Source organism: Carassius carassius, chromosome 6 (assembly GCF_963082965.1).
Source record: "Carassius carassius chromosome 6, fCarCar2.1, whole genome shotgun sequence".
Classification (NCBI taxonomy): Eukaryota; Metazoa; Chordata; class Actinopteri; order Cypriniformes; family Cyprinidae; genus Carassius; species Carassius carassius.
Window position 1 is genome coordinate 39,303,533 of NC_081760.1, and position 23,168 is coordinate 39,326,700.

A 23,168-nucleotide genomic window follows, 5' to 3' on the forward strand; every position below is an offset into this window, starting at 1 on the left:
CTTGAGCTCTTCATTAACAGACAGCAGCAGCAGCACACAGATGAAACAATGATCCAGATCTGTGATGATCAACTCATATTTCTCCTGCTGCTCCTCGTGTCAGGTGAGAGTTATTCTGTGTCTTTCTAACAGTCTCTCTGTTCTCAATCAGGTCCATGTTTGCACTGAGCTTTTTCTCTCTGTGTTTTTATACTGGTGTGGAGCTGCACAAAGACAAGAGCACAAGAACAAGTGGATCTCAGTGATAGACCTGATCGTTTCTGCTTGTAAGATGACATCAGCATATTTTGTGTTTTATTTAAAGACCCTGTAAAGGCAATTCTAAAAAAAAATTCTAAACACATTATAAATGTTAGAAATGCTAAATTTGCTAAAACATATTACAAAGACTGTGAACTGTGAAGTGCTGTATTGTGGCGTTAGACCGTTAAACAGTTTTTCACCATTGCTGTGTTACGGATTTTCTGGGCGGGGCTAAAACGGGGGCTCGATGACGCACTGAGGCCCCCTGGGCTATTGGACACGCCCCTACTTGATGACGCACTGGAGCCCCTGACGCTGGCCCCTCCCCTAACAATATAAATAGAGCAGATTCACATCAGTTTGCCGCTCAATCGCGAGTTACTGTCAGTATTACATACTACAGCTTTCTACATTCTCTGTTACAGCCTACAGTTTGCTAACTAGCTATGCCTTCGTCACGGAAATGCGCACTACCTGGATGCGATCGCGTTCAAAACAGATCGGTGTCCTTGTTTAAATTTCCGAAAAACGATCACATCAAGAAAAGGTGGATTAATTTTGTAAAGAGCCAACTTGATGGAGAGTTCAGGATCACCACCAAAACCCGCCTCTGTAGTGATCATTTTACACGAGATAGTTTTATTAACTTTAGTCGGAGACAACTGGGATTTACTGATAATCCGCTGTTACTGGTGAATGGGGCCGAACCGACTATCTCCCGCCTCGGCCTTCATCCTCCCGTCGCACCGACAACTGTTGCCATCGTCGGCAGTGCGTGCCCACCAATGAGTGTAAGTTGCCTTGTGTGCTTGCTTAATATGTTATAATTATAGTTGGTAGTCCACCGTAACTACTAAATTGTGAAACTCTCTAACGTGATTTTTTTTCGTTTGTTTATGCATCAATATGATTCCTTAGTCAAGTAATTTCAACTATGATCTCTTCACAAAGCAGTCCCTTCCAACCACAAGAGAGATAGAGTTCCAGTGTGACAACATGCAAAAAGTCACCCGAGAAGTTGGATGTCAGACAGATTACTTTGTGGGGAAAAGGACTGTGGCCACACAACTGTCTAAAAGAACACTAGCCAACAGAAAGAATACAGGTATGTTGAGAGGTAAAGTGCCTAGTTTGTACGTGTTGTCTTGCTTGTTTTCACATTCAATAGATTTCAAACTATTTCATCGCTAAAAGAGGAAAAAGGTAATTTAATTCCGTTCTCACAGCTCGCGCGCTTTGTGTGCTCACTGCCGCGCAAACCCGAGGCGCGTTTCAGAGAGCGAGTGAACACCGAGTTAATTTTTTTTTTTTACATATAATTATTATATTTTTTTACCTGAAATAAAAGCGTAAACCTTACTTTATTTGTAGCTTCGATATACTATATTGTATTTATCTATGCTTAATTAATGCATTTTATAGTGATTACTTGCTTTGATAATGTTTTAACTTTATTAGCTAGGCTACTAGTCTTTGCTCTTCTATCAGAGTAATGGACATCTCTTCTCAACCACGTCCAGAATGTCCTCTTCTAGCAACAAAGGCCATCTGCAAGCTGGAGAAGGTGCTAATGAACAAGCGTGTTCTTGGCGATGTGAAAAAGCTGAGCCCTCTCTACCAAACATCTGCCTTGGAGGGGTTCCACAGTGTGATTCTGAGGTTCGCACCAAAAAACATGGTCTTCTCGTACTTGGGGATGCTTTGCAGGTAAATTATGTGTATGTTGTCAATATTGTATAGTAACAACACTTTGTATAGTTATAACAATCAGCACTTGCCATACTGTCTACATGAGCGAGGTGTGTGCGTAGTGGAAGCTTTTCATAACAGATTAGAGCAGCCGCACAGGTAGAGCGAGAGGGCCAGTCTGGCCATGGCGTCATTATGTTGGAGTAATCCCATACAAAATCCTCATTTCAGACTTTACCTGGCTGCTTTGCATTTCAATGAAAATTCTGGCCGTACCCAAGCGAGGACTGCAGCCGGAGAACTGCAGTTCAAAATTAAATTTCCCAAGGCCAAGAAAGGGGAACATGTGGTGTCCATAGTGAAGACAAAATATTCTACTGGTAAGTTAATTCTCAATTGTCTTTTGATATCTCCATACTAACATATACATAATTTAGAATTTTTGCATTTACCCCACTGGCAAGATTTTGGCACCACCTGATGAAAAATGTGTAGCATGTTTGCCAGTGTGACATGCAGTAAAAACATTTCTATTGCAGTTACTTTTAACAGTTCGTCAACAGTTACCATATGAATGACTTAAACTGTATCCTATGTGATCTCGCCTGTGTTTTAGAATATGTGACTGAGCTGATGGACATCCTCTTTAACGAGGTCATCCAGGACCCTGCACCCTTTGTGGCTAACATGAAAGCGGTGGCTGTTCCTGGATTCCTGTGTTCAGAGTATGAGCGACCTGGGAAATCCGATGCAATTGCCAGCCACGTATCCAGGTTCAGCTGTCCCGGTTGTGAGGGAATGGCTCTAACAACACCCATCTAAGTCCACAATCCCTTTCTGTTTTCTGCCAACATGTAAGTTACCATCTCCACAGTACTATTCTTGCCTTTATTCAATTTTTGTTATTTGGGTAATCTATACAGTACATTAGATCTGTCACACTTACATTATCAACTTGTTGCACAATGTATATATGGACATGATAGTCCAGATTTGACAGTAAGTTGTGATGCATACAAACATGGTTGACTTTGAAATTTATTAAGTGTATTGAATAATCAGAATCAGAAAGAGCTTTATTGCCAAGTATGCTTGCGCATACAAGGAATTTGTTTTAGTGACATAAGCTTCCAGTAAACAGACACACAACAACACACAGAAAAAAATAAAAAATAAAATAAAAAATAAAAATTACGGGAGAATTACAAATTGGCAAATAAATAAGTGTATAAACAATTGTGCTATAAATGATAATGGAATAGGATTGAGTGAGATGCAGGAATGTTCTAGGATGGAGGGGTAACAAATAAATATAAGGATATTGCACATTTTTGCATAAGCATAAGTTTAAGTGGGAAACATTTAACTGTTCATGAGGTAGATTGCCTGGGGGAAGAAACTATTCTTGTGCCTTGCTGTTCTTGTATTTGCGGCTCTGAGGCGCCGGCCAGATGGCAAAAGTTCAAAGATGGGGTGACTTGGATGTGAGGGATCCAGAGTGATTTTCTGAGTCCTTTTCCTCACTCTGGATGTGTACAGTTCTTGGAGGGTGGGCAGGGGAGCACCAATAATCCTTTCAGCAGTCCGAACAGTTCTCTCTAGTCTTCTGATATCTGATTTTGTAGCTGAACCAAACCAGACAGTAATTGAAGTACACAGGACTGACTCAATGACGGCTGAGTAGAACTGTTTCAGCAGCTCCTGTGGCAGGTTAAACTTCCTCAGCTGGCGAAGGAAGTACAACCTTTGTTGGGCTTTTTTCACAATGGAGCCAATGTGATTGTCCCACTTCAGGTCCTGAGAGATGGTGGTTCCCAGGAATCTGAATGACTCCACTGCAGCCACAGTGCTGTTCATGATGGTGAGTGGGGAAAGTGCAGGGGGGTTTCTCCTAAAGTCCACAGTCATCTCCACTGTTTTGAGCGTGTTCAGCTCCAGGTTGTTAAGACTGCACCAGACAGCCAGCTGCTCAACCTCCTGTCTGTAAGCAGACTCGTCACCGTCCTGGATGAGGCCGATGACTGTAGTGTCGTCTGCAAACTTCAGGAGCTTGACAGAGGGGTCTTTAGAGGTGCAGTCGTTGGTGTACAGGGAGAAGAGCAGAGGGGAGAGAACACATCCCTGAGGGGCACCAGTGTTGGTGGAGCAGCTGTTTGACATGAATTTCCCCAGTCTCACTAACTGTTGCCTATCTGTCAGAAAGCTGGTGATCCACTGACAGATAGAGCTAGGAACAGAGAGCTGGGTCAGTTTGGTCTGGAGGGTTGTTGGGATGATGGTGTTGAAAGCCGAACTAAAGTCCACAAACAGGATCCTCACATAAGTCCCTGTTTTGTCCAGATGTTGCAGGATGAAGTGCAATGCCATGTTGATTGCATCATCCACGGACCTGTTTGCTCGGTACGCAAACTGCAGGGGGTCCAGTAAGGGTCCAGTGATGTCCTTCAGATAAGCCAGAACCAGTTTTTCAAACGACTTCATGACGACAGACGTTAGAGCCACAGGTCTGTAGTCGTTAAGTCCTGTTATCTTGGGTTTCTTTGGAATGGGGATTATGGTGGAGCGTTTGAAGCAGGAAGGCACTTCACACAACTCCAGAGATCTGTTGAAGATCTGTGAAAAGATGGGGGCCAGCTGGTCAGCACAGGTTTTCAGACAGGCTGGTGTAACGCCATCTGGGCCTGGTGCTTTTCTTCTTTTGTTTTTCTTGAAGACCTGGCGCACATCATCTTCACAGATTTGAAGAGCAGGAGGTATGGAGAGGGGGATTGCAGGAGGTGTTAATGGTTGTGTAGGGAGATGGTCAGAGTGGGTGTTGGGGGTTTCAAATCTACAATAAAACTCATTCAGGTCGTTAGCAAGTCGTTGATTAGCCTCAGTGCAAGGGGATGGTGTCTTGTAGTTTGTGATGGCTCTCAGTCCTCTCCAAACTGAAGTAGAGTCGTTGGAAGTAAACTGGTCTTCCAACTTTTTAGCATAGGTCTTTTTAGCCGCTCTAATCTCTTTGTTCAGTGTGTTCCTGGCCTGATTGTACAAGACCCTGTCCCCATTTCTGTAGGCATCCTCTTTGGCCTGACGAAGGTGTCTGAGTTTTACTGTAAACCATGGCTTATCATTGTTGAATGTTAAATAAGTCCTGGTAGGAATGCATATATCCTCACAGAAACTAATATAGGATGTTACAGTCTCTGTGAGTTCGTCCAGATCGGTGGTAGCAGCTTCAAAAACGCTCCAGTCTGTGATGTCAAAACAAGATTGTAAATCCTGCTCTGTTTCGCTGGTCCATCTCTTCACAGTCTTTACTACAGGTTTAGCAGATTTAAGTTTCTGCTTGTAGGTCGGTATAAGATGAACCAGACAGTGATCAGAACGCCCCAAAGCTGCTCGTGGAACAGAGTGATATGCATCCTTTATTGTGGTGTAACAGTGATCCAGTATATTACTGTCTCTGGTGGGACAGGTAACATGCTGTCTGTATTTTGGCAGTTCACGGGAGAGATTGGCTTTATTAAAGTCCCCAAGAATGATTAAAACAGAGTCCGGGTGTTGTTGTTCTGTGTCTGTGATCTGATCAGCGAGTTTCTGTAAAGCCAGACTTACTTGCGCTTGAGGAGGGATGTAAACACTAACCAGAATGAACGAGTGAAACTCCCGCGGCGAATAGAACGGCTTGCAGTTGATAAACTGTGTTTCTAGATCAGGACAGCACATCTTCTTTAACACAGTTACATCTGTACACCACCGTTCATTGATGTAAAAGCATGTCCCGCCGCCGCGCGATTTCCCCGTTGATTCTGCGTCGCGATCCGCTCTAAACAGCTGAAAGTCCGGCAGATGGAGTGCGCGGTCCGGTATGGCGTCATTCAGCCAGGTTTCCGTGAAACACAGAGCAGCAGAGTGAGAGAAATCCTTATTTGTCCGAGAGAGCAGAAGCAGTTCGTCCGTTTTGTTGGGTAGAGAGCGGAGATTTGCGAGATGGATGCTAGGCAACGGCGTTCGAAATCCGCGCTTCCTGAGTCTGACGAGCGCTCCCGCTCGCTTTCCCCGTCTGCGCGTCCTGAAGCGCTTGATCAGCGCCGCTGCTCCTCCGATAACAATGTTCAGTAAAACGTCTGTATAATAGAAATCCGGAAAAATATCATGTGGTGTGTTCTGCCGAATGTTCAGCAGTTCATCCCTGGTGAAACTGATCGTGTTTGTTAAACAAAAAACAGGAAAAACGAACAAAAACAGTACAAACACTGGAGAGCCAAGCACTGAAGCAGCCATGTGCGGCGCCATCTTGGATATTTGTTTACATGGCTCATGTCCCAAACAAGTACAATATATTTTTTTAAATTTAAATGGGAGGCCTAAAGCCTGTGTACTCCCCATCTTCATCCGAGTACTCCTGGTGAATACGGAGTACAACACAAGAAGGTATGACAACCCTGTTGTGCTTTCCCAAGTATCCCCAACACCAGGAAACAAAACATCTGTAGGCCAGGTAGCGAGCACGACTGTAATTAAAAAAATAAAAACAAAATGTCATGTCACATAATATATTATTTATATAGGTTTGTATTTGGTCGGTGGTCCTCTCTGATAATTGCAACAAAAACTGACATTGTGAAGTTATCAATATCTGGTGTCTTTGTACAACAAAAACACTATTTTTGGTCAGGTCTAACAGAATGGGACCCCAGAAGATGACCGTTTGATTCATCAACCTGCAATCTGCCTCATATCATTCATGTATACATTAATAAACATTTCCTAATATGATTGCATAAACAGTGTGACTTTGTTCTTGTGTCCTAAACCTTACCAGTTTTTGACAGGCATGCCATTTGATCAGCACAAACGTAATTTATACACATTCAAAATTATTTTGTCTAACTTACACGGCTCTTTCCTTCATCTCCAGTGGCCCATGGTCTGCCTGGTAGGTGTTTAGGGCATTCTGCAGGGAGTAGGGGTTCAGGCAGACAGGCTCAAGGCCTGGATGAAGAGTCATACACCGTGGCTCTTCAGGAAGCTCTCCGCATCTATTCTGAACCTGTTGGAGTATGTGTTATAAGGTGTTTTAGTGCTAGAGATCTAATACTCTTCTAGTTGGGCATTCATACTTTTAATGATCATTGTGGGAGGGAGACACATTTATAAATCTTTACATACAGCATTAATGTCTTTGCAGCAGACATTCTCATCCTCTGTGGGCATTGTCCTGCATTCTCCACAGGTGCACCTACAGTTTAATTCAGTGTGACTTAACAGTGTTATAACAGTTACAGAAAAGTTATCTGAACAATTAGAGCATATTTGGAGCATATTCTGTTTCTCAGCTTGTGTGTTATAGTAATATTCAGCAGTCCATTTCTCATGGATTTATGCACATCATTTTCATACTTAAAAACAACCATGATGGCTACTAGTTAGATCCGTAACTATAAAGCGTAAAAATGTTTTATTCTGTTATTTATTGCTAGCTTAACTTTATTTGGCTAAGTGAGGTTATGCTAGTTACATATAACGCTAGCTAACTTGCATAAAAGGGAGAAAAAAATCTTACCATTCTGTTGCAGACCGAGGGGGATGAATATTCTCTAAAGGCTGGTCAATGTCCTCTGAATTAAATTCTGGCTCTGGAGGCTCAAACATGTATGGCTTTGTAGAACCAATTAAGCTGCTAGGAGCATCCATTTCAGCTGTAGCGGTGACAGTTGAGTGTGACGACGGCAGCTTTCCCGCGAGTGGGCGTGGTTTCAGCGCAGCCAGCGGACACGCCCGCAGCGTTTGAGAGCAGAGTCTACTGCTCATTTTTTCAATATTTTGATAGCTTATTTTATGTATTTGACGGCTTTCTTATCATTCAAATTTGGCTGGGTGGCTAATAACACATTTTTCTGTGGTGTGATAGACTCAGAACACATACTTTATTTTGACTTTACAGGGACTTTAAGAACAGAATCTCGTTGTAAAATCAGTTTACAGAATAAATGTTTTCTTTGTGTCGAACTACAAGATTATGTTAACTAAACCAATGATTATTTGTGCATCGAACACATCAGAGAGTGTCACCAAAACAACAACAACTAGAGCTTCATGTCACACCAGTAAACCAGCGACAGAAGATACCACCTCCAGCAGACTCATCACAGCTTCATCATCATCATCAACAAACCACATCCAGGTGTGATACATTCTGTTGCTCAAAGTGTGACTGTAGTCATTTGTTTCTTAGGTTTATTAAAAATGGGATGTTTTTGTCTGTTTTTCAAGGTTTAACACAAGTCATCATGCCATCAGTTATGGGGATATTGATGGTGATTGGATTCCTAGTGTTCATTTACTTATCATGCAGACAAAAGAAAGAAGGTATCACGGTCTTCACTCTCTCATACACAAAATATTAAATGATGTAGGATATTTGATCACTTTTCATTTGCCACACTATAGCATTTTCATAGCTGGACGTTCACATCTTGTCAAATTAAAGGCAGCCGCATTTACTTACAAGTTTGAGTTTTAAAACATCCTGCTGGAAATAAAATATATTAAATGAATATGAACAAATCATCTAATACCTTTAAATGTGAGATTTCTGTATAATATGTGTTCTGTCATTACATTGAGGGGCTTGTTTTTGTTTGTTTTGTTTGAAGGGCTCAGCTAAACAGACCAATCAGAGATTATTAACTACTAATCTTAGCTTTATAATACAAATGTGCTATTAAAATGTTTAAACTGCACTGTAAACCCCGACAAGTTAACTAAACTCAAATCGTTTGAGTAAACCGATTGCCTTGACTTTAAAACCCGACAATTAAACTTAACTCAAACGGTTTGAGTAAACAGATATCCTTAAGTTATGTTAACTCAAACCATTTGAGGCAACCGATTGCCTTAAACCATTTAAGTTGAAAAAACTAACAGTTATGAGTACTCTGAACTTAATTCAGTTGAGTTCACTGAAAGAAGATATACATTGCAATTAAGTAATTAAGTGATTAACTAAGTGCGGATTGTGAATTAGTGATGAACAGCTGCTGTTAACAAACAGAATCACTGAAGAAAAGAGAAACATAAGAACTAATACAACTGACTTCAGACACAGTCTTAGATGAAATCAACTGAAATAAAATACATGAAATCTCTCAAGATCTGATTAAACAACCCCACAAACAGCATCACCAGCTCCACTTATTAATAACCAGACTGACTTTATTTCTGTCAGACGTCTACAGAAGATCTTATTGAGAATGAACTAAGGTTTAGATGTTGATTTATTGTTTCATTTGAAGTAACCATGTTAGAGATCAGTGTTTGCTTTAGTTGGGCTCTTGACCTTTGATTTCTGTCTTAGTCTTTTCTCTGGCTGTTATAACCATGTGTTTCTAAAACACATTTGTTGTAATCCAAAAGCCCAGAAGAAATGTCATCAGGTGTTAACCTGTACCTAAGTGTAGGTTGTTATAGTTTGTACAGGTGATGATAGTTATTCATTATTATTCACAATCATTGATCCGTATAGAGTCTAACCTCTGATTAAATAAATGTGCAATTAGTAGAAGTGGACCTAGTAAAAATGACACTAACATTCAGTTCATATAAAAATGACTTCATAAACATTTTGTACACATACTTTTTTCTTCTATCCCAATAATTAGTCAAACACAGACATTAATAATCAGAATATGAACCTCTACAATGGTGACGAAAAAAAACATGCTGCAATGCATGCTGGGTACTATTGTAGTACAAAACTCATCCATGGCTCCCAGCATGCTCTGCAGCATTTTTGTTATGGTCACCATTGTTGAGGTTCATATTCTGATTATTGATGTCTGTGTGTGACTAATTGACACCGTAGAAGACCACACAGTTTGAAAAGTCATTCAGATTAACTGATTATCACAGAGCAACCTCTTAGAATCACTTTTACTATAATCAATCAAATTTTACAAGACCTATTTCATCAGATATTAGACTCAGTACAGTTCAATAATTGATGATTATCATCGCCAACATAAAGTATAACAACCTACACCTAGGTACAGGTTAACACTTGATGGCATTTCTTCTGGGCTTTTGAATTACAACAAATGTGTTTTAGAAACACACGGTTATAACAGCCAGAGAAAAGACAAAGACAGAAGTCAAGGGTCAAGAGCCCAACTAAAGCAAACACTGATCTCTAACATGGTTACTTCAAATGAAACAATAAATCAACATCTAAACCTTAGTTCATTCTCAATAAGATCTTCTGTAGACGTCTGACAGAAATAAAGTCAGTCTGGTTATTAATAAGTGGAGCTGGTGATGCTGTTTGTGGGGTTGTTTAATCAGATCTTGAGAGATTTCATGTATTTTATTTCAGTTGATTTCATCTAAGGCTGTGTCTGAAGTCAGTTGTAGTAGTTCTTGTGTTTCTCTTTTCTTCAGTGATTCTGTTTGTTAACAGCAGCTGTTCATCACTAATTCTCAATCAGCACTTAGTTAATCACTTAATTACTTGAATGCAAAGTTTTAAAACTTACATGGTTTAAATCAAGGCAATCTGTTTACTCAAACGGTTTGAGTTAAGTTAACTTGTCGGGTTTTACAGTGTGTACATGAATAAAACTGAACTGAGATCAGATAAAAACCATTGGTTCATGGATACACAGATATCCTCGACCCCTAGCTAGCGGTGAACCATTACAATGTTGAAACACTGACACAGTTCTAACGTAACAAAGACTCATTTAGTGAAATCTCTTGACTTTGGCTCATTGATTCATGCTCTGATTCTCTGGTTTTGAAACTTCAAAGGGCACACAACCTTATTAAGGACTCAAAATATAATGAATTATTGTTCATCTAAGTGTCTTTTGTTCAGCGTTTGGTCTTATTTTATCATTCTTCCATAAATGAAACAGTGTTAAGAGACTTAGCACGCTGCCCCACTATAAACATGTATATAAGTGCAAGTACATGCATCTGTATGCTGTATTCCCTTACCAAAACATAGTATACTTCAAGTTTATTTTATTAAGTATACTTAAGTAAAGTTTAAGTATATTTTTAAGTATACTTTATGTAGCAATTATAAAAATATCATTGTTCTAGTAGTATACTTGTTTAAGAGTGTACTGTTTAAAATACTTCTTGGGACTAAATTGGCCCACTTTCTAGTATATAAAAAATAAAATACCTTTAAGTATACTTTAAGTATAACAGTAGCAAACTTTGAGTACACAACTAGTTTACCTCTGTGTTTGTAGTTTGTACTGCAATTATACTAAAATTGAACTTATATGTATACTGAAAGTTTACTAATTAAATACTTTGTTCTCTTTGAAGTTGTAACACTATTGAGCTGATGGTATTTCAGCCATCTGTTCCATATTAATGAATCCTAACACTAACACATTCTGCACTCAAAGACCAGAACGTGAGTAACCCAGGACTTTGAGTTTTACTACATCTTCCAACATAATTCACCATTTGGGGCGCCGCGATGTCGGCAACATCCTGCCGTGGGTGACAGTTATTACACCTTAGAGAGAGTCTCCAGAGACACTCGCGGGAGCCTCAAACCCCCCCCCCCACCCCCCACCCCCGGTTTTGCTTTCCCCACGGCCCGACAACACATTCATGCTTCAAAGAGATTACGAGCTCGCCTTACAACTTACACACACATACAAACTTTTCTTAATAATAAAGTCCTTAATAATATGTGTTTCGAATATGTTTGTGTGTTGCATAAAATGGTTAATCCTTGTTATGTGAAGAGTATAAGTTGCTAGCTTATACTTTGGAAATGTTTATCCTAATTTTAATGTTCTCAAATAAGAATCATGAGTCTGTAACCCTACCCCTGACTAGCTCATAAAACTTTATGATCCCACTGGGAAACAGGAATCAAAGCTAACTCTTAGAAAGAGAATAGTAAAATCTACTCAAATGTATTCTCAATGTATTAAGTATTGCTTTTTGGTGCATTAGATGGTTCCCCATATAAATTGGATTATCTGCAGTTTATATCGTGTGTTAATCAAAACATTAAATGTGTGTAATTCTGCATTTGACTAACTTCGTGTTTCTATCAGCTATATATGTACTGTTTGGTGTTTTTGGAATTGTCATGTTGTGACCCAACTGTCCCCCTGTATAAAAGGTGTGTAAAACGTATTAATCTTGAATTACGAACTTGCTAGAATATCACTGTTGAAATCTGATAAATCCTAATTTATTAGGGTGGGTGTTTCCACAGAGACAAAGGAACTTTTTCCTGCTTCAGATCGGGGACGTTCATTGGTTGTTCACGCGAACAGAGGCGTGAACCATTTCAAGCTATAAGGACTGACCCAGGAAGTTCCTCCCTCTCTTAGCTCTCTCTCTTCGCTGATCGCGTTCTTCTAGTACGTGCTCCTCGTCCCTTTGCGCGGCCTCGGTCCGCGCTCCTATCGCCGTCCCCCTCAGCACAGGGGCTGAGAGGGCAGCCATTCTCATGACTCCTTTGGTAGCTTTCGTTTTCGTTGTTTTGTTTATTTTCTTTACTAAGTTTTTTCACCTATTCGCCTCTCCACACGAGGAAGACGAACTCTGAAACATTGCTTTCTTTGAACTTTTAAATATCGCGCGATTCCGCAGCAGCCCGGACACAGAGAGGACAAGCCCAGATTGATGCACGCTACACGCCCACGTTGCTCCAGCACCCACACAGAGACACTTGCAAACATCATTATAGAAATGCTGCTAAATTTTAAATGCTGTTTAAGTTGTCTATAATTTGACTTCTAGGTTGCCTCTCAAGGGTTAATGTCTGTTAGTTTATTACATAACCTTTTCTCTCATTTATCATGCCTTTTCTCTCATTCTCTTTCTCTCCCTCTCCCTCATTTGGATTGCGTTATGTCTTGTACAAAGTTTACTGTATATATATTTGTCGTACGCGTATTTACTCTGTATAAATCGTAGTTGATGTATTATTAGTTCAATTATTAAATTCCATATACTCCAGATTGTCTGTCTAAGTTGCTCATGTTACGAAGTCAATGAAATGCCGATCTTAGCTACAAAGCTCATATGTTACTTTTAAGTAATATAAATTTTATAAGGACATGAGAATGGTTTCATGGCCAGAAACTATTCGTCCTGGAATTATAGGAAGTGATAGCGTTACTGAGAATTAATAGAACAAATCTTACGGCCGTTTGCTGGACGAACCACGTTTGATTTACATTAATTTCTAGTAAAAGATATCACAATAATTGATATGAAAAATAGAATATTGAAATATTAATGAGTAAATTACAGTGCCTTGTGATGAGTTATTAATATATACAATTGACCTATTTTTCATCTTCAATAATTTTAATGCAACTGTAATATGATATATATATATAAATCATATTCCTGATTAATTACCCAAATTCCCTATATAATTTGAGTTAATTATTATGTACAACCCAGTGCGGTTACATTATTTGGTGGAGAAACGGCGGCCATTTCAAACTTCGTTTTGTGAGCAATCCAGTTCAATCTGTGTATATGGTTATTAATAATTTCTGCACGCGCGCTATGAAATTTGTACTTGTGAGAAGCCGCAAGACGCGAACTCTCTCCTAACTGACTGAGGCAAAAGCTGATCAGTCAGCACGTTAGGTATTTATAGAAACTTAACAGTATACTCACTGTTATTTTAATGAAGGTAAAATGTTAAAAAAGTCTCCTGTTAAGAAAGACCAAGATCTCTCTGCAGTGAGAACATTTTAATATGAATAATTAAAAGATGAAGAAATATTTTATTAGTTGCAACATGTAAATCTGAACATGAGCGATGTTCCTCTGATTCAGTCAAAAAGGCCTTGCTTATTAAATATCGTTAATGAATTTGTGGTGGACCACAGTGATATTCAAAAATAAACGATAAAAACTCCTGGTCCAAAATTGGCTTAGCTACCCGATTTGTAAACCTAAAACATTTAAATCATAAGTGCTATTTTGATAAATGTTTATGGGAGTTCAACAGATGGAAAATTCCTGTTGTTAACAGTTGTGTGTTGGCAGTGAACGGATCCTCCCTTCACGCTCTGTTTAATATAGCACCGCAGAGGTAAAACTTTTGTCTGTTGGTTAGTTGTGATTTTAAGGCAGAGAATCAGCGTTAGAGAGTTAGATCACATTGAAGTCAGCTGTAATTCCGCTATCTAAAATCCAGAGGGAGTTTTTGTTTAGAAGTTTCAAGTTACGCCCTGCCTTCTGATTCCAGCTTGCATGAGTGCAAGTCCGCCATGCCGTGGCCGTTTCAGATAATGCGCTCTAATTGCTAATCTCTATTTTCCTTGCTATTGAATTAGATGTCTAAATTCTCTATAATTATTTGCATTTACAGCCTTGCTCATGCAAATATTATTCCAGGTTAGACAACTTCAGACTGTTTACATTTACTTTGAGTTTGGTTCAAACATTATTTGAATTAAAATGTAATTGTGTAATAGTGGAAACTGATTGATCCACTTAGAAGGTAAGCCATCTAGTGGCAGTCTCCTGTTAAATCGACTAACAGCTCTTTGCTCTCTTTCAATTCTGTTTTGAATTGTATGTCTATTTTGACCCTTTCTGATTAATTTCATATCTAATAATGAGACCTTACTGTTACCATTGGTTATTGTAGGATATTATTCAGATTTTCATTTTAATTTAATTCTTACATGCTTATTTTAAATTTTGATTTAAACCAGTTTTGAATTTTTTTTTAATTTGAATTAAGTTTTCTGCTCACCAGGTTAAGCACGGAGAGGCAGTACGCCCCTTGTGGTGAAAACCAGCTACTACTTCTCCCATGTTTCATTCCTGTATTTTTTCTTCTCTCCTTTGGCTTAGGTTATTTTGATAATTACCATTATTATCATAATCCCTTTGCTTTGTTTTATCATTATTAGGTAAAGCTGTTACCTCTCATTTCTACATATATATTTACTCAATTGATGTTAAACAAACCAAACCTTAATTAACTTTAAGTTTCCTTTGTTCATCCTTGGTGTATTTGATTGTAGAACTCCCTTGGTGATTGGACAGTCATCTCAGGTCTCCAGTGAGCAAGGCTGCCCGACCGGTGTTACCGACACTGGCTGTGAGTGAAACTCGGTTCCTCTTATCTCTGTCTGTTGTGGCACGCAGCGGAGACATCAGCAATTTGGCACTCCAACGGTAGTCAATCAGTCCAGCCGACTAACGACGCAATCTCTGGGACCAGTACCTAAACCGGGGCCTAAATCGGGGCCACTCTCTTTTAAGAGAGGGTTCTAGGGAACAGCCCAATTTTGTAGTGCTGTCTGGCGGTTGACATCTTGGTGTTGCCCGGTTGTGTTAAAAGTCACAAGCTGTCTGAGAGGGCGCAGCGCCAGAGTAACGGAGAGCCAGGGACACTGCGGTTGAGTGTTTGGGAAGCGCTGGAGAGGTTGACCAAGCCACTGGTTTCCACCTGAATGACTTCAATGCACCCAGGTGAACCAAATGTGATAAAACCATCCACTTATTATAAGCCACAGAATATTAGATATTCCCCTGGATATATTTTAAGTGTTTAACCCATTGCTTCTTCAAGCCACACCATCTTTCTAGGTTTTCTACTTAGATAGCCCCACTCACATGTTGGCCCTATCTTAAAATCTAGCAGTAGGCTTAGGCCTCCTTATTCACACTAACACATTGTGTTACTATTGTTTTACCTAATTTCAAGTGTTGTGCTTCACTTTGATCTTTTTCTATCCTCTGTTCTGTTGTGATTTGTTTCTTTCATTTCACATAGAGACAGTAACCTGTGAGAGCCACCAGAGAAGCTAAATAGAGTGACAACCAGCAGCCGGTGTCATCACGCGACCCGCTAGGCTACTGCCTGTCAAATCTCCATTTCAGGTCCTTCGTTGACCCAAGTTAATTGGTTACTCATGTCTGACTGTTTGTATCAGTTAGCCCCAAAATTCTCATAAACGGCACAGCCGTATGAATATAGCTCGTTAACCTTAGAACGAACTTGCATTGGTCTTTTTGTGTGTGTGTGCTGTGCTTCTCTCGCCGACAGTGAGTCAGGATGTTCCAGTCATCCAGTCCAGCAGTCCACGGGGGCCACCTCTCGACATGGTTGAAAGCAGTGACGACCCCCTTCCTGCCCAAGGACGCCAGTAACCTGCAGCACCCAGAGCAACTAGACACCGAGCTAGATGAACTGATGGCACACGATCCAACCCAAAGCGACTACTACAAAGAACTCGCCAGGATCTTCGGAAGCCTCGTTCACATTCTCGTCGCCCAGGCATGGCTCAGTGAACGGAGCAACATCGACCTTGAACAGCAAGCAGCAACACTTAAGCTTCAAGCGGAGGAGGCCTGGATGGACCAGGCCCGAACCCAGAGTCGTCTTGATCAGCTCCTCCTCGAGACCCAGAACCAGCGCGAGAAAGAGGACGACACCGATCCAGAGCTACAGAAAGAAGTGGAAAGACTTCACAATGCCCTGCAAGATCTTCGCCTCGACACAGATCAAAGAGAACAGCTGGAGAGAAAAGCCCTAAAAGAACTCAACAAAAAACTCCAGCAAGGTGACGCTCTCCTAAAAAGAGCAGAGACTGAACTAAAAGAAAGAGACTATAAAACCTGGGCGTGCAAAACACACTTGCAAGCGTCCCGAGATAAAATCAACGAGCTTACTCTGCAGAGAGACGAGCTCCAAGATGAACTTGACACTGTTCATACAGAACTGAAACATTCTGACAGATTACAGAGTGGCTGGATCGGAGAAACGCACACCACAAAGTTTCTCCCGGCCCGCCACTCCAACCCTTTCAGCCAAGAACCCAGAACTGGACAAGGGGGTGTAAGCTCACGGCTCAAGAAATCACCAGCCAGCTTACAAGAACACCTGTCAACAACGGAGGGGAGAGAACCCTTCCAGAGAACGCATGCCACTAAACCCTGCACGGCTCACAGAGAACTTGACAAGCTAGCCAGAAACATCCCTACATGCAATCTAGATCCTGCAGGAGGACATGACGTTCATGCTTCTTTACAAGACATTGACTTTCACTTGCAAACTGTCATCAACATGACAGATGTGAACACATTGTACCTGTTAAAAATCACGTCCAGCCATGATGTGCATTGTTTTCTGGATCGTCAACCAGAGACTGTCAAAGCGTACTACCAGCAACTGCTACAGACTTTGATTCTTGAATTCTCTGATCCAGACACAGACCTGGACCAGACCAGACCAGGGCTGCTTATTGCTATGGACCTCAAACAGGGCTGACTTGAAAACCCACAGACTTTCTGTATTCAGCTACGAAAAGCCTACTTTGGAGCATGCAACGAACCAGGTATGGAACAGGATGTCAACTTAAAAACTCTGTTCCTCCGAAACCTACATGCCAGTTGGAGTTTTCATCTCAGAGTCCCAGCGTGTCCATGTAACAGAACTACACAAGAGTTATGGAACTCAGCCCACAAAGCTTGCACCAAGCAAAAGACTATTTGTGAAAAGACTGTGAAAAACCCCAAAGTCTCTGAGCACTGCTTGGAGTTAACCCTAGATGGCGCCCTACAACACCACAGTCACAGACATTTTTACAGAGAGTCAATACCGTTCCAAGCCAGCAGAGGGCAACACAATCGTGGTGGTGCTCATCCAATGCACCAGAGCGAGCGACTCTGGGACCGGCGACCCAAAAAGAGCCGATCCTCACCGTCCAGAACACAAAGCCCCGACAGCCGGCAGTGGAACCACTCTCGATATGACACTGGTAAGCTCAATCCTGAGCCCACATCAGAAAAACACAGTGCAGCCACGTCTGAGACAGCAGAGATCCTGAGGGTGCTGAAAGAGCTTCTTTCCATGAAAACTCGCAAGGAAGACAAGGAAGATGAACCAGACATCTTATGTCTAAGCATAAGAACTGAAACCAACACCCTGTCTAACTGCCATCTGAAGTGAGAAGTGAAGTGAAGTGACATTCAGCCAAGTATGGTGACCCATACTCAGAATTTGTGCTCTGCATTTAACCCATCCGAAATGCACACACACAGAGCAGTGAACACACACACACACTGTGAACACACACCCGGAGCAGTGGGCAGCCATTTATGCTGCGGCGCCCGGGAAGCAGTTGGGGGTTCGATGCCTTGCTCAAGGGCACCTAAGTCGTGGTATTGAAGGTGGAGAGAGAACTGTACATGCACTCCCCCCACCCACAATTCGGGCCGGCCCGAGACTCGAACTCACAACCTTTCGATTGGGAGTCCGACTCTCTAACCATTAGGCCACGACTTCCCACGATCTGTATGAACCAAGCACCCAGAACACTGCTCGTCATCCACAGACCACAGAGCTAACTGTCACATCACAAGGTGACAGCATCACCCAAGCTCCACAGCTGACAACTGCACACCCTGAACGAGACAGCATAGGTCCTCACACCAGGTACCACAAACACAAGGTACCAGAAAATGCTGTTTTGACTACCTGCCTTCGCAGCGAGCTACACAAGACCGGTCCTCACCACCCATCGATCGTCACACCTGCCCGGATGCCAACATTTCGGGGCAGCCTTGTCAAAAAGGGGGTGAGCCGAAAAGGAGTCAACATGGAAGACCTGATCGACACAGGATCAAACCTGACGATGATCTCATCTCACCTTTTCAAAAGACTCCAGTTTTTAGCTAAGAGACAAGATCAAACTCTTACACCTCAAACTTGTGAACTGAATGTACAGTCGTACAGCCAGAATGACATCCAGTTTGAACAGGTTGTTTCCATTCACCTGACAATCGGTCTGATGAGTCTAGTACATCACATGTATGTCTCACCAATGAACACTCAGGCATTTTTCATCGACAAAGACTTGCTAGACCACTTTGACCCTTTTCTGAACTTCAAACAGCTAAAAGACTTTGCTCAAGTGCAAGAACCTCTTTCCCTCCAGCCACACAGGTTGCTAGAGCCAGACTGCCAGGTCACAGGGGTCACGGGAACTCCCACAGATCCAGACTGTCAGGTCACAGAGGTCACGGGAACCCCAGCACCCAGCCGTGGCCCAAGTTCAAATTCAAGCCTCTGCACCTTAGTCAACGAACAGCGTACGGTGATACCAGCTTACACCAAAGGGGTCGCTGTTCAGCTCAACCTGCAATGTGGTCAAACCTTAAACCACACGCTGGGTTTCTTCCATTCCTCACCTGAATGTGTGGAACTCGGACTCACACTTGAAGCCACACCCCTCACTGAAGTGTCATCTTGTATAGCCTACATCCTGTGCAACAACTGCATGGCAACTGACATTAACATTCCCAAGGCCTACGGGCTGGGATGGCTAATGAGCCATGACTTTAATGACTTTGAACTTGTACTACCTGTCATTGAGCCCATTCCACCTGCACTGATACCCGAAGGGAGTACAAACAACACATTGTTCACTGCACCCTTCAAATTTGTCACCATCACATCTGTCATGTCGGTGAGCAAAGACCAGGTATGCAGAATGGATCTGACAGATGACCAACACCTTGCAGTATACACAGTCTCCCACCAGAACGTCAGTGAGACTGATGAAGCTGCTACAACTCTCAATACCAAACTGACTGATGACACAACGACGGAGGAGCCTTACACATTTTTTCAATCTCAAGTGCAGCAAATTCTACAAGACGCTCATGCACTTCAGAGCGATACAGATCGCCAAAGACAAATTCTTTATAAGCTCAAAGAATCCTGTGCCAAAGACTTTTTAGACTGTGGTCTTACCAACAGTCTAAAACCAATTACCAATCTTACCAATTTTTCTTAATAATAAAGTCCTTAATAATATGTGTTTCGAATATATTTGTGTGTTGCATAAAATGGTTAATCCTTGTTATGTGAAGAGTATAAGTTGCTAGCTTATACTTTGGAAATGTTTATCCTAATTTTAATGTTCTCAAATAAGAATCATGAGTCTGTAACCCTACCCCTGACTAGCTCATAAAACTTTATGATCCCACTGGGAAACAGGAATCAAAGCTAACTCTTAGAAAGAGAATAGTAAAATCTACTCAAATGTATTCTCAATGTATTAAGTATTGCTTTTTGGTGCATTAGATGGTTCCCCATATAAATTGGATTATCTGCAGTTTATATCGTGTGTTAATCAAAACATTAAATGTGTGTAATTCTGCATTTGACTAACTTCGTGTTTCTATCAGCTATATATGTACTGTTTGGTGTTTTTGGAATTGTCATGTTGTGACCCAACTATCCCCCTGTATAAAAGGTGTGTAAAACGTATTAATCTTGAATTACGAACTTGCTAGAATATCACTGTTGAAATCTGATAAACCCTAATTTATTAGGGTGGGTGTTTCCACAGAGACAAAGGAACTTTTTCCTGCTTCAGATGGGGGACGTTCATTGGTTGTTCATGCGAACAGAGGCGTGAACCATTTCAAGCTATAAGGACTGACCCAGGAAGTTCCTCCCTCTCTTAGCTCTCTCTCTTCGCTGATCGCGTTCTTCTAGTACGTGCTCCTCGTCCCTTTGCGCGGCCTCGGTCCGCGCTCCTATCGCCGTCCCCCTCAGCACAGGGGCTGAGAGGGCAGCCATTCTCATGACTCCTTTGGTAGCTTTCGTTTTCGTTGTTTTGTTTATTTTCTTTACTAAGTTTTTTCACCTATTCGCCTCTCCACACGAGGAAGACGAACTCTGAAACATTGATTTCTTTGAACTTTTAAATATCGCGCGATTCCGCAGCAGCCCGGACACAGAGAGGACAAGCCCAGATTGACGCACGCTACACGCCCACGTTGCTCCAGCACCCACACAGAGACACTTGCAAGTATCATTATGGAAATGCTGCTAAATTTTAAATGCTGTTTAAGTTGTCTATAATTTGACTTCTAGGTTGCCTCTCAAGGGTTAATGTCTGTTGGTTTATTACATAACCTTTTCTCTCATTTATCATGCCTTTTCTCTCATTCTCTTTCTCTCCCTCTCCCTCATTTGGATTGCGTTATGTCTTGTACAAAGTTTACTGTATATATATTTGTCGTACGCGTATTTACTCTGTATAAATCGTAGTTGATGTATTATTAGTTCAATTATTAAATTCCATATACTCCAGATTGTCTAAGTTGCTCATGTTACGAAGTCAATGAAATGCCGATCTTAGCTACAAAGCTCATATGTTACTTTTAAGTAATATAAATTTTATAAGGACATGAGAATGGTTTCATGGCCAGAAACTATTCGTCCTGGAATTATAGGAAGTGATAGCGTTACTGAGAATTAATAGAACAAATCTTACGGCCGTTTGCTGGACGAACCACGTTTGATTTACATTAATTTCTAGTAAAAGATATCAGAATAATTGATATGAAGAATAGAATATTGAAATATTAATGAGTAAATTACAGTGCCTTGTGATGAGTTATTAATATATACAATTGACCTATTTTTCATCTTCAATAATTTTAATGCAACTGTAATATGATATATATATATTAATCATATTCCTGATTAATTACCCAAATTCCCTATATCATTTGAGTTAATTATTATGTACAACCCAGTGCGGTTACAAAGTGTAGTCTCAGTAAACTACTAGTTTAGTAGATTTATACTACAAGTATTGTGTTAATGTACAAGTTTTCGTTAAGTGCACTTTACATCATACATTAAGTATACTGTTATGTGCCTATTTAGGTGTTAATGTGTATATATTTATTTACCGTATTTTTCAGACTATAAGTCGCACCCGGGTATAAGTCGCATCAGTCCAAAAATACGTCATGATGAGGAAAAAAACTATATATATATATAAGTCCAGTGTTGTGCATGAACGCGTTCAATGAATGACGTTCACTGAACGCGTTCATATTTTCGCCGAACGCTGAACTGAACGAATCACTTTTCATACAATGAACGTGAACGAGAGCGGCGCTCACTCTGGCAGGAATGAACAGCACGCGCAGTTCACGTTCACGCTCATTTGAAAAGTCAGGTTTTACCAGGGCTTAATTTGAGCCGGAATATGTTCCTTCACCTCCGACATTGGATCCGGCACCTCCTGTGTCACTAAAATGAATTGCCTAAATGAAAAAAAAATTACTGTTTGTGTAGTGTTCAATGTTTGTGACACATGACTTGCGCGCTTGTTGTACTAGTTGAGATTGCTGTTAGCCTCGATCGTTTCACGCAGGGGAAAAATGACAGGAAAGTTTGCTTAACTTTTTCAAATACGCTGGACTGTCAGATCCCAAACAAGCAAAAATCGTTTCAGCTGATCAAAAAGGAGACCACGGTGGACACAGTAGCCTAGTATCGATATCTCGTTATTTCGACATAATAAGGGGACATTCTAATCTGCATTAAGCCACATTAAGCGTTCTTATAATGGGTTTCTATGGGGGGAAAATGCTCAACCATTCATACGGCTGCGTAGCCGAAATAGCTCAGTTGGGAGAGCGTTAAACTGAAGATCTAAAGGTCCCTGGTTTGATCCCGGGATTCGGCAACATCTCCCACACTTTACGGGGAAGTCGTGGCCTAATGGTTAGAGAGTCGGACTCCCAATCGAAAGGTTGTGAGTTCGAGTCCCGGGCCGGCAGGAATTGTGGGTGGGGGGAGTGCATGTACAGTTCTCTCTCCACCTTCAATACCACGACTTAGGTGCCCTTGAGCAAGGCATCGAACCCCCAACTGCTCCCCGGGCGCCGCAGCATAAATGGCTGCCCACTGCTCTGGGTGTGTGCTCACAGTGTGTGTGTGTGTGTGTGTTCACTGCTCTGTGTGTGTGCACTTTGGATGGGTTAAACGCAGAGCACAAATTCCGAGTATGGGTCACCATACTTGGCTGAATGTCACTTCACATTCATTCACATATTATGGGCTCATCTGATTTTTTTGTACATAGCATAGCCTAATTGTTAGGATTTTGGTATCATAATTAGGCTAATAAATGCACGCACAATTATCCGTGAACTTGATTTGAACAAATGCCTTCCAACTTGTGTGTGCAAAATTCAGAATTAAATTAATGTGCAGAAATTTGTACAAATAGAGAGTAGGCTATGTAGGCATACTATACTGTTGTAGCCATTAAAAAAAGCGCGTTTCATATTTGTTAAAATATTATAATGATACAAATGAACGTGAACTAGTTCGTTTTTAGATATGTGAACTTAGTTCATTTAAAAAAAAAATGAACTATGAACATGAACTAGTTCATTATCATCTGTGTGAA

At 41.1% G+C, this 23,168-nt stretch overlaps 1 non-coding gene across 1 annotated transcript; it reads left to right on the forward strand.

Moving 5' to 3' along the window:
• Positions 1–22,366: 22,366 nt before the first annotated feature.
• trnaf-gaa (transfer RNA phenylalanine (anticodon GAA)) lies at positions 22,367–22,439 on the forward strand. Its single transcript has one exon. It is a non-coding gene; the product is annotated as a tRNA-Phe (tRNA).
• The last annotated feature ends 729 nt before the right edge of the window (positions 22,440–23,168 follow it).